This window comes from Bombus terrestris, chromosome 9 (genome assembly GCF_910591885.1).
Source record: "Bombus terrestris chromosome 9, iyBomTerr1.2, whole genome shotgun sequence".
Classification (NCBI taxonomy): domain Eukaryota; kingdom Metazoa; phylum Arthropoda; class Insecta; order Hymenoptera; family Apidae; genus Bombus; species Bombus terrestris.
Window position 1 is genome coordinate 6,833,902 of NC_063277.1, and position 16,312 is coordinate 6,850,213.

Below are 16,312 nucleotides of genomic sequence, written 5' to 3' on the forward strand. Positions count from 1 at the left end.
AATACAGTAGCACAATGGGACGGCACAGAGTTTTATCGTTGGCTATGAGGAAACTGTAACCAAATTGTCTCTCCTCGTTTCGTCGATTGTTATCGAAGCTTCTCTTTCGTTTGCTGATTCGCTCAAAAATTTAGAAAGCAGACCAACAAGCTTCTCTAGAAAGTATATACGTGTATGTTCGCGTGTACGTTCTCACCGACAGGTGCACGTAGTTGGATATTCAAAACTTATTCATCTGTAAACCGCGCTAAATAGGATGTTTTCTGCCGAAGACAAAAAAACGTCGCGGATCTTTGCTTTTCTGAACTTTACCGTTCTATTTTTTTCTCTTTGTCTTTCTTTATTTTGTTCGAGTTGCCGAGCAGAAGCGAATAAATCGAATATTTCCGCTGGAGTGTAGTTTTGCTAATCGAATCTAAGGCACCGGCGAGTGAAAGCACTCGCAAGTTTCGATTTACGAACACGCTGCGGTGTATTAGAAAGAAAAAAGGAAGAACGGAAAATAGTAATATCTACGAATAATATAGTAGTATAGTAACTGAAATAGAGATTTGTTTGACCTATCAAAAATTATAACGTGTGATTCTGCTTTAGACGTTTTATATCGCGTACACACGCATTTTATTACCTTTAAATTTCCAGTAAATACGCGAAATCCAAAACAGGCAGAAAAGAAATCGAACGACAAAGTTTCGTCTGATTTTTAATATTTTAGATAGTTGTCTATGTATAATGTTTGTCTATTTAATGTCTTGCTATGCGAATATTCTATTTGGAACTTGAGAAATTACAATTAACAGCGATACAGATTAAAGTGATTGCAAAACACGGTACGTCTGCGCTGTTTGCGCTGGAAAGAATCTATCGATGACCGTTAACCTCGATGGTTTCCGGACTACTGACAACACTCGGACGTCATGTCCATGCGTTTAGCTACCGAAAGATAAAAACACCGTTACATTCTTATACAAATAAAGCTTATTCATAGTTAATTTCTTATTTTGGAAAATTTTGCTCGAGAATCAACACACAAACTGTGTAAAGTAAGAGGAAAAGAAGATTTAAGTCGTTTTGTTGTTATCGATCATTATTTGACGAGTCAAATAAATCAAATTGTCTGAGTAATCTGTTCCATTTAATCACTTCCTTTAGTCTTGATTAAGCTTTACTTCAACTTCGTCACTCGTGTGGAAAATTCCATTTTTATGGAAGAAGATAAAAAATCAGGAAAATTTTATTTATCTGTACTTTCTAATATTAATATATCGTAATATTAATATATTGTTTATCGTAGGATAGTTTTTGTAAGATTGGTTTGTTTTCTAAGTGTCGTAATTTACTTTAGATATCCAGAAAGAGGCAAGTTATTGCCTATATACACACGAAGAAATCTTTTAAAAAATATTTGTCTTGATAAACACAATAAAGACGATAAGCAGTTTTGTTGATAAAATATTTTTTAATCAGTATACGTGTAAAACAGAAACAGTCTTCGAGATATCATGATATTAACAAGAAATTTTTTAATTTTACTTGTAATTATAACAAAAATCGTTCCCGCGAATGGAAAATGAAACTATGCAAAAATTTTAAGAGAAACTGAAGGAAAACTTGCGAGCATACTTATCCTCTCCGCTTTATAAATCTTAGGTCGCCATAGATAAAATGACGTAAAACGACATGTATTTCGAAAAAAAAAATTAGTAAAGATAATTTTTTAAATAACCTAATGATCATAAAGTATAAATTATTAAACGTGAAGACATTTATGTACGTGTATTATGTGTAGAATAAATGACAACAAAATTTTCACTTAGGACACTTTATTGATAAAATCTTCACATTTTCAAGTACGACAAAGAATTTCAAACAGTCTGTTCTTATACAATCGAAGTAAGAGTCTCAATCAAGAAATAAGAATTTCAATCAGGCTTTTATAAAGTCAAGAAATGAATCACGGATTATACATGATGAATCGAGATGTGCATACAAAAGTCAGTTAATTCGGCAGATTACAACAAATTTCAATTAAATCAAACTTTATCTTTATACTTAATCTTAATCGATAATATTCCTACCTGCTAATTTTCATGATTTTATTCGATCATATAAACGATCTTCTTTGATTGGCTATTATTATTATCATTACACGTTTATGAATTTTATTGTTATATTCTACGCGCGGTTACTGCGTATATTTAGAATTCAAAGAATCATAATTACGGTGGGTTAAATGAGTAAAGTAAAGTTTTGCATAGATTCCAACTATCTGGTTTTGTAAAAAAAAAAATTCGAAATTTTCATGGACACGAATAAAATCATGAAATATATCGATCAATTAATTTAATATTTTCAGACTGCGCAGATTAGTTTAAAGTGGCAAATTGTTAAATCGATTTCGAGGAAATATATTTCGCGATAATAGAATTACTTGACAGCTTTTACTACTCGCTAAATTTGCTTAACTTAATCTATTAGAACAAATTAGCGTTAACTGCCAACACGTCCAAGGTCAGTATGGTCAATCAATCCACTTTTCCCCTCTAAAGCTTTAAATCAACGTAGGCGAGTTACATACATACCAAGAGCAATTCAAGTCAGTAAAATTGTACCATCCTGAGCCTTGCGTGCCTGCTTTTATTACTTTTCATATAAAATATCAGAATTATTGAAGTCGTTTATAATGTATGTAATGTAATGTAAGTTAAGCAACGTAGAAAAAACTTTCGCCACGATCAAGTTTAACCGATACATTTCAAAATCATTCGTCGTGACTATAGAAAATTTGTATCGTTCATTGCGACCATATAATATGTTGACAATACGTGATTAAAAAAAATAATCAACAATATATTTTTAGAGATATTTTAAGTTACCATAATAAAGTAATAGTTTGAGGGAGGAAATTATAAAAAATAATTTTATAATAATTATAACAGAATTCTCGTATGCGAATTAGTGCAAAGAATTTTTCGCTTGTATGCTGTTTTCTATATAAATTTGTTTGATATATACTGAACAAATTAGAAAATGTTATTTTGGTAACGATCGCAGTTCGAATGATATATTGGATACACAACGTATTGACTCAGTTGGAACAATGTGCTAAAATATTTTGTTAGATGAGGAAAAAGAAGAAGCAGAACAGAAATAAATCCTGGCAATTAGATACATTAGACAGTTTTTTTCGTGTTCTATAATTTTTTTATCACCAAGGAAATTTATTATCATAGGTTAACGTTATTATCTTTGTTCGTTAGTGTGACAAACGGTGCAGATTGAAAAATATCTCAATATTCCGAAAGTCAAGAGTTCTGTAAACATTCGACTCATTTATCAAGTTATAATGATCTATAAAATCAAAGCGAACAATCGTTTAATTTATCAAAATATAATCTACTATGAATAGTTATCAGTACGCGATATGTATAGGAAAAAGAATACCATTGCAATACAATTATTGTATCTAATCATGTTTAACAATTAAACATATTTTTCTAAAGCAATAATGAACAAGATAATTTCTATGCACGTATATTGTAATCGTATTGAATCTCCATTAGTACAATTGAAAAATACGAAACAACCAATTTCTCTCTTTACAATTGGATAGTAAAACGAATTTGTAACTAGATAAATTACGTTCTTTAAATTCGATGTAAATTATTATTAGCTATGTTATAGTTTCCTAGGATTTTTAAACTATATATTTAATTATATTTCAGTCATGACTTATATACCCATTTTATATAATATTTTATATACATTATTTAAAGCATATTGCCAAATTAATTGCTATAACCTAGGTATAAAATAAATTGTGAGAAAAAGTAAAAATATTGTGTGTAATAATACATATCACAGGTTTTCCTTACATTTGTAGTCTTAATAGTCTTGGAATTTTCTCATTAGATTCATTCTTAAATAACTGAACCATTGAGTCAGATTAAATGTTCTCCATACAAGAGCAATTTATTGATAAACTCTTCGGAATTGTGTAAATAATGGTAAACATATGTAGTCACCGTTAAGGATTATCAATGCGAGAGACCTTCGCGGGAGGTAGAAACGTCAATATTTTTAACGAGGACGCAAAATAACTCATTAATCATTGCGATAGAAATCTGGTAAACAGTTTAATTCTAGAATCTGCTTTCAACGTTGTTTCATTCCATTTATCTTTATTCGTTTTTATTGTCCATTTTTTCCATATATAATCGATGCTTAGAATAATCCTACTTCTAGAAACGATCTACGATCTTTTAAATCGTGGTATTTATTCGAACAGATGTTTGAAATAGCTGTATACTAAAACCATCGTCAGAACGACGAAACTACTACTATATTTTGCGGTGGAATTTTTTACATGATACAATAACGCGTAATTTTCATCGCAACGCTAAACATACCAAAGCTTGTTCTACACAAGAGATCGATAGACATTCTTTCGTATATTTCAAATCCCGTATAAAATCTGTATATAAGTTAACAGTAGAACTATGAATCTGTTGTATGTATTTAAATATTCTATATGCCGATCATTATAATTCGAACGATATTAATTAAAATGAATGGAGCTACATAATCATGCCTCTATTTCAGTAAAGATCAATATTAGTTTTGGAAAAATACCTATATGTTTTCAGTAATTATAAAGAAACAAAATCATTTTGACGGGTTTGGTAGTTCGAGTGTTAAAGAGTTAGCATTGTGTAAGTTGTGCTGTAACTTGTATGTGCCAGGAATCGCTAAATTTTTGCTATATAAATTGCATGTTGTAATCAGAATAAAATACGAAAGCCTAGGAATATTAATTTACAACGTAAAACAGGTTAACAATACATTTCCATCGTAGAGTTCATGTATTTCTCGGCATTGCTGTCGCCGCAAGTCATGTTACGTTCGATTACGAAAAAATATTATGGAAATGTAGAACACCTTTCGATCTATGACAATGCATTTTTTTCAAGTTTCAAGAACTAGATCTGAATAAAACGTGCGTTATTAGTTTAGATGGTAGCAGTAACTTGCGTCAGTTTCTGTGATGGATGATTATCTGTATCTCGAAGGAGATTGGTCTCGCTTAGTTCAAACCTACACTACATAATTCTCCTACTTACTTGTTTCACACATTATGGAAGAATTGCGAGTATGACGTCGGTGATGCTGCGCATTTGGTTTGCATTTGAGTTTACATTTGAATTAAGAAGCTTTTAAAAGAAGGCGTATATATTTAGACTCTATTACAACATGTACTCTGCAATAAAAATCTACTTATCTAAATTTATGGACAAACAAACATGTATGGTGTTCATATACGCTGCCGGTCCATTTATCTAAATCCATGAGGATGAAAAGCAATTGCTACAATACGAGTTCAGTGATTTCCATCACTGAATAATTCTGAATTAATCGGCGGGAGTTCATTTAAACAAAAAGGACACCAAATTTCGAAATTAAAATTTCTTTGGAGATAGAAATTATGAAAGGGATAATTAGAGAAAGAAAACAGAAAGGCACAAGTAGAGACCAAGTTGTCCAGAACAGAAGGAAAAGAATCTAATTAAATTACATAGCTTAATGTTTACGGCTAATAATTTAAGTTTAATCTAACAATTTACCTTTAAACTTTATGGTTTAATCTTTTATAGAATTTAAAGAATTTTTGTCTTGTTGTACATAAAGATAAAGATAAAAATGTTTGTGTTTATGTATATATAAAGTTTTCGAATGAAAGTTAAGGCTTACATGCTGTGAACTTTAGTTTATACCAAAATTTCGTTTCAATAAATAAAATTCAAATAAATAGAGTTCCACGGTAATGTAACAAGAGTTCACTCGTCTATGATAACTCGTTCCGATAATAGAAGTTCACATTCAGATAATTCAAATCAATCAACAGAAGATCGATTGGTCAAGATTTCCTACCAATATAATGTATAAATGAGTTTCTCTCGTATTTACAGGATGTGTCGAATCCAATATCTAAATTATATCAGCCGAAGATAAAAAAAAATGCGACTAAGTGAATTTTATATGATTTTAAGACTTACATCTGGTGATAATAAGAAAAATTCCATAACAAGGTCGTCTTAAAGATTATTCCAAGGTCATCTACATTTCTTTACATGTCAACATCTGTTATTATAATGCGATGTTTTATAATGCGCGCTGGTAAGTCCGTAGGAAGACCAGTTCAATGACATGATATAGATCCTCTTAATTATTCTTTCATATGTTCAATAACAGAAAACAATCTAGATGTTCGATTTGAATACAATATCATGTATATGCCACAGATACTAGTCGTCTTTCTATGTTAAATAATTATTTGCTATTTAGTTATAGTTAAGTTGTTGAGCAATATCTACTTTTTATCTCCAGTAAATATTTAATCTTATCTATTTTTGTCAAACAGAAACTCGCTGAAACACAGACATTCCAAACTGACCACTTTAATCGTCTATAATGACTTTGTGAGTAATTGATCTATATTAAACAAAATATTACAAAATAAAAGTACATTTCCTCTGGTTTTCTCCGTATATAATATCTTAGAGAAAATAGGTTACTTCGATTTAAAAATTGTAAGATTATTGCTTTTACGATATTGAAGAATCAGATCAGTAGGTTGATAATAGTTATCAAGGCGTATCACCGATAATAGATTTAATAGAACTGGGCTATAAAACATTTCTTTTGGTATAAAATTTCTTATTTTCAAGTGTATCCGCCGATTTTCTTTGTAACGCAAAAAATAAATGTACGTATAAGCGTACTTTGTGCTTTCGAGTAATGTATATCTAATAGATAGTAAAAGTATGAAACATGCATATGAGTAGCAATCGAGTAAAAAAAGTGAAACAGAAATTTTTTCCTGCGGGACGTGGTTAGGAATAAATTAGGGGAAAAGCGAGAGACAGCGAATTTTATCTGTATTTTGTTTAAACTCTAAGTTAAATACATTTCTTTACATTCTTCTTTACATTTCTCTTAATATCTGACGTAAATTCGTAATTCATTGTGTAATTCGATGGAAGAATATAAACTTTATTGCGATGTGCACAATACAAAATAAAAAATTTAAAAGCTTAAAGATTTGAAAATTTAGAAGCTTGAAAGTTTGATCTAATAATTTGTAAGTTTGAGTGTTCAAAAAACATTAAAATTAAAAGATGTACGAATTTATCGTAATGCGTTCCATAATAGTCAAGACAAAATTTTATTAAACCAAAACGCAACTATTATTTTGCTGGCGGGCTAGAAATTTCAACGCGTAGGACCACAGAAAATATGTTTCTTACAAAAAATAAATAATTCAATAAATAGTTCGCATAATATGGAAAGTATAGATTTTTGTAATTTCATTCTTCCTTGCAAAATTCTTTCGTCCTGATTAATAATAGATACTATTATAAAAAGGATGTTTAACGATGCCAGTTTTAATGTTAATATGTCTAAGAGAATAACTCAAATGACTGATAACAAAAATAAAATAACTCTGATAAGTTATCTGAGTTATTAAGTTAAAATAAAGATTGAACGGATATGGATTTTGATCATAGATCTTATGTACATACTATGTAATGTACATAATATGCGTATGGAATGTTATGCATTAATCATGTATCGAGTAAACAGCAAGGAAAAATAATAAGATGTATCAAACATATGTTATGAATATACATTATGTTTCACATGACTGGCAATAGTTTTGAAACAGTTGGATAGGATAAACAAAAGTGTCGTAAGATAGAATTAAATTAGTCTCGCGTAGTATATTCATGTTATGTTTGAATTTTTTCCAAAAAAATGGGAACTTCTCATAAATTCTAAAATTAATTGTACTGCACGACCGGTTTTATAAGAAATTAAAATTGTAAATTGAAAGATCATCCTATCATGTATCTGATATATGAACCACTCAGAAGACACACATTGATCAACCTCAAGGTTAAGAAATAGAAAAAGGTGATGATTATTTTTCAAAATTTATCTTGTTTATTATGATTTGTATGACCTCTTTGGGATAAATGAACTTGTGGAAGTAAGTCATTTATTTTTTAACAATTAAACATTAATCATGTACGTACATTAGTAATGAAATCGGGGAAACGAAACATGGATTTGACCAGTTTGGCCTCTGAGAAAATTATACACGTATATTCCTAATTTATCAATTTATATTTATTATTATTATATTATATCAATTAACAATAAATATTATATTATTTAACGATCCAATTCAGTCAAATAATTCTTTCTCCTATTCGAAATGAATTTTATTAAAATATATGTGGAAATAAAAGAAATAGGAGCTTATTAACATAAAAACATATTAATAAATATTTGTTATATAAACAATAAGATACAGGTGTAACAATGAGTTAAATTTCTGTTTATTTAAAATTTATGGAGGTAATATAAATCGTTATCTTCTCAATAACATTAAAATTAAGCCGAACGATCTGATCTTCGTCTTAAAAGTATTGCGAAATTATATAAATAAGCTTTTACAGTCACCTCATAAACCTATGACTATCTTTTATTCTGTCTGTTAAGTATCATAGCAATAAAACTAATTTATCTCTTATATATATTTATCTCTTTATATTTATAATTTTATATTATATATATTTTATATTATAATATTTTATTTATTATTATATTATAATAATTATTATATTATAATATTTATCTCTTTCTATATTTCGATGTATATTCGAAATCCTATATAATTATCAAATAACTCAGCAATTAGTATTGTAGCTATATAACAGATATTACAAGTACTTTATTTGATGTATTTTGATAGGTTGTCTATTTAATTAGTGTTTCTAAACATTTTCAATTTCAGTTATAAAATATGCATACCAATAAATAGTAATTTAAACGTCTTACACAAGATTAATGACTGTGTAATTAATCTTTATTGTTCATATACATAAAAAACTATACTTCATAAAACCTAATTATTTTCCTCGGTTATCTTATCTCGCCGAAATCCTCAGTAGATTATACACGAACATTCTACATGTATCTAATCATTCTGCTATGTATCTAAAGCTGTAAGATTATCGGATTGTATTGCTCAATTTATATTGCCTGGTATAGAGTCGCATTAACATGTAAATTACTCTGTTGAGTCAGTGAAAAGTCTCCCAATGTCATTTGGTAAGATAAATACCCAACTCTTGAAAAATGATTTTAACATTTTTTAGGAAAGACACAAATACTCAATAATTATTTTACCAAAAGTATCAAATCGAATGCAAACAATATCGGTACTAAGGACTGTTACAAAACTATTATTATATTCCTAAATAAAGATATTCTTTCTATAAGGTATACAATGATTTTTCTGGGTGACTATGTCCATTAGTGTCTCGGGAAACAAAGAGAATGATGATTTAAATACCATTGTTTTTACAATAGACATAGTATTATGAATGGTTTCATTTATTTTCGAAGTTACAAGATTATTATCTCTTTTCCCGTGGATATGCATGAAACAATTGAATATATTCCAAAAAGAAAACTCTTCTGCAAATGTGCAAACAATACTTCTTCCGTATTTTGATATGGAATTTCTGAATCAGCGACATTAGAATTGACGAATAATTAAAAATTGTTATTTTATTTCCAAACTTCGTTTTGTACTGAATTGAAGATTCGTCTATCAAATTTATGCACATCATATTTGCTTTTCTTATCTGGGTAATTAGGGAATATAATACCTCGTGCTTTGGCGGTTGACATTTCTCAGTAACTCCCGTTTAAAATATGTACTTTAATCAAAAGATAGCCAACAAAGCGTGGGAAAAATGTCAAAAATGAAGTCAAATATCGCGTTTTATGTATTTGTTTCTTTGACATGTATAAACCTTTTTTGTTTATCGAGGTTTATATATATTAAACAATTATCAATATAAATTTGAAGTTCACAAAGTATAGTGTCTCTTCGATGCTATTCGATATCTATAGAATATATGACACGAATATATGACACACGTTGTCACGTAAAAATAGAAAAATAAAGCTATAAGGAGAATGCATCACGATAACATCACGATTGACAAATAATTGAATTATTGGAACGAATCTGTAATTACAAAAAAATCACAATAATCTCACTTTCCTTTATGAAATCTTTATTACTCTCGTGAATTTATAGAAATTTTATAGAACATACTAAACGTTATTTAATTCATATTAAAATTGTCTATGCTTATTAGTTGCTTGAACGTTGAAAAAATACGAATAGTTTCCTCCCTGCATTTTCTTTCGCGAACGTGTAAAATATTGGTAATTTATGAAAATCGACTAATCAAGATCACTTCTACAATGCACGTACAACGTTTTCGAATCATTAGTCTTATTTTTCAACAGACACGTAAATCGTATTCATGGTACATGTGAAACAAAATATGCAAGATGTGAAGTCAACAGTCATAATTACTCTCATGATCGTTGTGCACGAATTGTGCACGTGATTAGCTAATAAGATTACGTACGAACTTACACGTACATAAGGTAGGTACATGAGACCTAACAATTTAAGAATAATAAGCCAGTTCTCATAGCTTCCAAATAGCCCTGCCACGGTTTATCACGTATTAAACTGTTCGTTGTATCAACGCAAGAAATTTACGTCAACGTAACGACTTCTACGTAATTAGTTATTGCCTATTCGCGAAATATCATCTATCACGATGAATTGAACTTTTAGTAACGTCAATAGATTGGAAAAGTTACATCGTTATTTTATAGAATCCGTTAATATTCGCTCATCCACACGGATTAAAGCGTATATTCCACTTAATATTACATAAGAAGAAACCATTTGAAAAATTACAACTGCAAACAAAGGATGAATCATCCGGAAAATATCATTACTGACTGTTTCTATTTATAATTAGAGTGAACGAAGATTTCTCGTTTGATTTCCGAATGTAATTCAGAGCAGGAAACGTCATTGCAATTTATTTTCTTATCCAACGCAAACTGTTATTTGCTTAACTATAAATATAAAGGTTCCTATTTTCCTATTAATAAATTACGGGTATTTACATTTGTGGAAATATATAATGGTACAAGCGCGTACGCAATGTAAGCAATATGCAAAAATATATGAAATAGTTAAAGTAAAGTAATGTAAAGAATTTATCAAATATTATAATAGATATTCTACTTTGGATACTTTACACATTTTTGCATCTTTAGCGACTAATGAAGTTTTATTTATAGTCTTTACTAATTAAAATTTCTATCTTCCATTTCTTTAGGTATGCTCGTAAAAATATGCAATTGTATAAACATCCGCAATCTATTCATTAGTCAAATCACTCGCTGAGTGATAAATAAATAAAGGAATGATAAACAAATAAATCATTTGTACTCAAATAGATTTGACATCACTCTATTAATATGCAGTTTTCTTTGTTTTTTAATTGATTGTTTAAAATCGCGTCAAGCATAATAATAGATTATATATCACAATCAAATTGAAATTACACATTGAGTATAATCTTATTTTACTTGACTTAAAATATCCTTTGAAATACCTACGTTCATTTTTATTAGTCGAGTCATTTACTTCGAGTTACTTAAACTTAAATAGGCTTGACTAAAACGATCATGTTTTTTGTTCATTGACTGTATGCACTCGCATCGACTATTATATGTAATAGGCTGTGCAATATATGTAATTAGCCATTAAAGATTTTCCCTGGAAAATTGTCGATATTCGAACTGTTATAAATTCTTGAAAAAATATCATGTAACAATATGCCTGGGCTTATTTTAAAGTGCAAGACTTCCTCTTTTGAAATGAACTGCGTTCATTTTTCTCTATGACCGCAGAGATGAAGATACTTTTTCGTTTGTTATACCGCTTTTGCAATAGTTTTATTGAACTCTGAAGGAAAAAAGTGTCACCGGAATTAGAATAATCCAAGATACACCACGAGCAAGCTGCACGGTCCGACTTGTATCTCATGTGTGCGTGTTTAGTACGTTTAGCAAGAACCTAACGAACCTGAGGACTCTGACAGAATAGGACAAGGATTCTTGTCTGCATTAGACACGCACTAGACGTACACACTTTGAAACATCATTGCTATTTATTTTTCTGATCAATCCGAACTGTTATTTACTTGACTATAAATACTCTTTCGGATTCCTATAATCCCACTAATTCCTCGTTAGGAGATCGCGGATGTTTCCATTTGCAGAAATTTATAATGGTACAAACGTATACACAATGTACGCAATACGCAAAAATATATAAAATAGTTAAAGCAAAATAACGTAAAGTAAAATAAAGGGATGTTTAATGCAAATTACATGCAAGTCGACATTTTTTCGATTTATTAAATATTATAATAGGTACTCTACTTTGAATACTTTATACATTTTTGCACAGTCGGATTTGTATCTCGTGTGTTTCTACACGTGTGTTTATTGTGTATTTAGTGCATTTAACAAGAACCTGACGAGCCCGAAGACTCTGACAGAATCGAACGTGGAATCCTCTTTATACTACACACGCATTAAACATACACAATGCGCACATTAAACAAACACCCTAACGCAGCCTAAGCTTACGCATTATACACACGTTACACGGTTAACACACGCATTAAATACGCTACACACAAAGAACAAGTCTGACCGTGCAACCTCCTCGAGGTGTACCTTGGATTATTACTCCAATGCCGGCAGCTCGACTTTTCATTTAAAGTGCGATAAAATGGCGAAAAAGAAATCGTACATCAAGTTTTTTAAGGTCATCGTAAAGGGCAGACTCTGCTTTACGAAGGCATTTTAAAGCGAATCCCGAAGAAAATTTTACAAACTCCGCACAATCGTTTGAAAATGTCAAATTTTCGAAAAAGAAAAGTACCTTCACTTTCTCGCTCGTTATACGATATAAAAACATCAGAGTAAGCTTCAAATCTTAAAATGATACCAGACAGATTGTCATGCGATTTTTTTTTCACGAAGTTTACAACAGTTTGAATGTCGACAATACTTGGTCAAGAATTTAATAATTCTGTAATTTTGCACAAGTTGAGTACGCGTAGTTGTATTTTTATTTACTTGATGTAAAATATGCTTTGATGTTTCTATACTTGCTCGCATCAGTCAAGTCATTGATATAAAAATTCAAGTAGTTATCGACGTAAACTTCTTATTTTACATGACTTACATATTATATATTGAAACAGTCCTTCAATTTTCAACCTAATGTTGTGTCACAGTTTGGCCGCCTTTTCTGCCTTGCAAACTTGCGATATCTCTTTGCTAATCCTTCATAGCTTAAGAAATTGATCAACGAGATACTTAGGAGTAAGTAACCTCCAATGAACTGTAACCAGACTTCCTGTACCACGAGGATTTCCTTTTTCCAACGTAGTCATAATACTTCCTAGCCTTGTTAAGAAATTGAAGTGTATAACATAAATCAAGCGAGTAAAATGTCTATCACAGCTGCTTTCAGAGAACACCACTTCCCCGAATGCCTGAATTTTCCGACCGTTCTTCTCATCTTTTAAATGCAGACAATTGCCGATAAAAAAGACACGTGTTAATTATTTTCAGCTACACTATGAACCTGCAATATTTCATCAAAATCGTTGTATCACGATGATATTTCTTATTGTGTTTGCATTAATAAACAAAAGTAAAATACATCGTACACTTTGCAGAATCAGGCATGCAATAATTACGCAGCTATATCATTTTCTAGTTTATGCTATAACTTTCTTTTATTCTGTCTTTAATATTGGCTTTCCATTTGGATTTAGCCGAATTCTGAAACCGGTAGAAATTTGGAAATTAAATTAAGAAATTTAATGAAATGGCTTACAAAAAATTTGTCCTTCCTGTGAAATAATAAATTTCGTAATTATTGTTGGTATTCTATAAAGCAGGCAGTATTTTGCAATTACGTGGAACACGCGATGTATAATATCCTACCGGAACTGGTTTGGCCCGAATGGAAACGTCTCGGTACACACGTATAACGTTCGATTCGATAAAAAGAAAAAGTAGCATTCGAGGACCTTCACTCACCAAAAAATCTTCCGCGTGGAAACGTACTTACGTTCAATGCGTTTCTCATCGAAGATCAACACTTACTACGCTTGAACAACGTGTATGTAGTTTTACATATTATGTATTTAAGCGATATAATACGAATAATATTGATATTGTGTAAATAATTTTATTTATATCATGTTATTTATAACGCTATTTACATAATATTATTTATATTAATGAAATAGTATTTTCATACCATATATAGATGATTTGCAACAGTCAGAAGCTAAGGAAAAGTTTGATCTTCATCCATCAAACGTACATTTTACATAAATCAGTTCTTTCAAATTTTTATATACGAACATCTAACATAATCGAAAAATTCATGATTTACGAGATATTTACGCAGAGTGAGTCAACAAGGTCTGCCACCTAGAATAACTTGTTATTTATTGATCTTACCAAAATGTGTTTCTGTGAAAATGCATTGTATTTGATAAGACCTGAGTGAATACATATCGACTTTTGCCTATCTTTCTTTTTTCTTTTTTTTTGCGTACTTCTTCTTTTTAACCGCAACATCGTAGATCACTTCGAGATCAATTCAATATCATTATACCTCATTAAATTCGAATCATTGAATTTTAATAAATTGAAAATCGATTCAATATCATCGTTATACCTTATTAAATTGGAACCACTGAATTTTAACAAGATATTATTGATTTCGAATTGATCTTTAACCGTAAAACAAAATGAAAATATTTCGAGAAATATTATTAAAGAATTGAATCAGAAACTTTTTCAATGCTTCTGTTCAAAGTATTTATGGACATAGGATAATCTTAAGGGGGTATTCCAGTCTACAAATTTGAAAAGAACTTTTCTTTTTCATATTTCCAAAGTTTAGACATTCAAGAATATGCCCTTAAAAGAGTTTTTCAAAATTTCAATTATTTTATGAATTACAGCTAATTTTATGACGCGGCATCTACTCCGGTCCGACCGGAACAAATAAACAGTAGACGGTAGATGCTGCCCGAGTACCTGCGTATGAATACCTTCATAAAATCTTTCTTGTATTTTATTTTTTAATGTATTTGTAATTTGTTGGAACAATGTTTGGGTTCTGAAACCCAGAATAATAATGAATGGCAAAATTCGTTAACATGGACTTTTGCTCCGAAGCATATCCACGCAGGAACGCAGACAATTCAAATTTCCACTTTTCTCGCAGTATGTATTTTTAATAAAGGTTTTATACCCATACTAAAAATCTTAAGTGTCATGGGAATTACGATTGGCCCAGAAGCTCGTGTGATCACAGTCAGGCGAGAAGTTCGCATCGAGCGCTCTGAACTCCGAGCTTCAGAGGCATCAAAGGAAGCCAGGACTGCTCGTCTCCATAAAAGAACTTCGAAGAATGAACATTTTGAAGTAGAGGAAGGTTTCTTGTATAGAGCAGGAATCGCCGATTAAAAATATGTAAATATGCTGTACCATTCTATGAGTAAAATTTTCGGAAACTTGTTTCAAAACTTTAAACGCGTTTTTCTCGACACTACTTTTTTCGAGTTGCCGTGCACGATATCTCAAGTTCTAATAAACCCATTTATTTGAAATTTGGTGTGGATGTTCTTTATACATTCCTTTATCGCCTCAACCACGCTCAGATCAAAATTTTTAATTTTACTATTTTTAAAAAATTCGTAATTGCCAAAAAACATGCCAAAAAGGAAAATTTTTCTTCAAACGGCCGCCGTTTTGTGAAAAAATATTTTTTTGACTTTTTCAAGGTTCATGCTATAGCCGCATCTATACTAATTAAGAATCCGTTCGGATTTTTTACTTCACATGACCAGAAGGATAGAAATCATGCACGCCAGGACTCCCTTTCTTGGGGCTCCTCACATTGCCAGCTCATAACCTTGTGAATTTTGGGTTTTTTTCGGTTAATTTTTTATGTAATCTTAAAATATCAATAAGCAAATGATAAAAAGATGGATAGTAATAATATTTTTTGTTTCGTTTGTACAGAGCTTCAAAAACTGCCTGAAATTCATGCCTCTAGACTAGAATACCCCCTTAAATAGCCTAATATAATCCCTGCTAGAGTGTTTTTTATTACATTAGCAGGATAATGGCTTAAGAGAATTATCTTTAAGCTTCTTAAATTTCAATCTTGCAAGTAATTTTACGCGGCAAAACATTCAAGTACGCATCAAGGGAAACGATTTCCCTCGATTGCTGCTCGAAAAATGACCCTGAC

General features: G+C 30.4%; 1 protein-coding gene across 3 annotated transcripts in view; it reads right to left on the reverse strand.

The window, feature by feature from the left end:
* The window catches only part of LOC100645011, a 70,206-nt gene that overhangs the window by 48,774 nt on the left and 5,120 nt on the right, over nucleotides 1-16,312 (reverse strand). The gene's annotated exons all lie outside the window — the stretch shown is intronic.